The sequence below is a fragment of the Anopheles coustani genome, assembly GCF_943734705.1.
Source record: "Anopheles coustani chromosome X unlocalized genomic scaffold, idAnoCousDA_361_x.2 X_unloc_12, whole genome shotgun sequence".
NCBI lineage: Eukaryota > Metazoa > Arthropoda > Insecta > Diptera > Culicidae > Anopheles > Anopheles coustani.
The window spans coordinates 327,501-328,986 of NW_026525071.1; positions in this window are offsets into that span (position 1 = coordinate 327,501).

The following is a 1,486-nucleotide window of genomic DNA, read 5'->3' on the forward strand; positions in this document are numbered from 1 at the left end:
TATCGACTTGTGTGTTTCAATAGGGTACCGATGGTATGTTTTGAACCGATTTGATTTAGCCATTCTGAAGTCATCACTTGGTTGAAGCGCTGAACTAGGGCGAGTCTATCGTTTACTTTGCATTGGGATATTATACGTTGCATGCTCTACTAGGTTAATGTCATGGGGTTGGCTATCGAGCATGCCCAAGTGATGACTTGATTGTGTGCTTGCTTGAATTCTTCACATTTCATACCATCGGTTAGTTGTCGAATCATTCCTCGATCATAACCTTCGTTCTTGGTTCATGTATGCTCTCTTCCACATAGGGCAAGCTAGAATTAACTATCTTACTCAGGACCGCCGAAGCAGCGTGGACCAGGGGAGAACTATACTTTGTCTTGTATGCCCTCTTCCACATAGGGCAAGCTAGAATGAACTATCTTACCCAGGACCGCCGAAGCAGCGTGGACCAGTGGAGGACTATACTTTGTTCATAACACCACAGTATTGAGTAATGTGCCCTCTTCCACATAGGGCAAGCTAGAATGAACTATCTTACCCAGGACCGCCGGAGCGGCGTGGACCAGTGGAGGACTACACAATCATGAGGTTTGATATCGACTTGTGTGTTTCAATAGGGTACCGATGGTATGTTTTGAACCGATTTGATTTAGCCATGAAGTCATCACTTGGTTGAAGCGCTGAACTAGGGCGGGGCATCGTTTACATTACTTGTATATATATTGGTTTTCGCATGCTCTACTAGGTTAATGTCATTGGGTTGGCTATCGAGCATGCCCAAGTGATGACTTGATTGTGTGCTTGCTTGAATTCTTCACATTTCATACCATCGGTTAGTTGTCGAATCATTCCTCGGTCATAACCTTCGTTCTTGGTTCATGTATGTTCTCTTCCACATAGGGCAAGCTAGAATGAACTATCTTACCCAGGACCGCCGGAGCAGCGTGGACCAGGGGAGAACTATACTTTGTCTTGTATGCCCTCTTCCACATAGGGCAAGCTAGAATGAACTATCTTACCCAGGACCGCCGGAGCAGCGTGGACCAGTGGAGGACTATACTTTGTTCATAACACCACAGTATTAAGTATGGTGTCCTCTTCCACATAGGGCAAGCTAGAACTAACTATCTTACCCAGGACCGCCGAAGCAGTGTGGACCAGGGGAGGACTATACTTTATACTTCACACACTAGCCATACTGAAGTCATCACTTGGTTGAAGCGCTGAACTACGGCGGAGTAATCGTTTACAGGTTATAATCATATAGCTGCATGCTCATTAGTAGATAATGGAATATTGTATGGCAATATGAGCATGCCCAAGTGATGACTTTGTTTCAAGCTCAACAGGTAGGGTATTGAGTCCTCTTCCACATAGGGCAAGCTAGAATGAACTATCTTACCCAGGACCGCCGGAGCAGTGTGGACCAGGGGAGGACTATACTTTATACTTCACAACACACTTTTGAGTACGCCTTGCATAA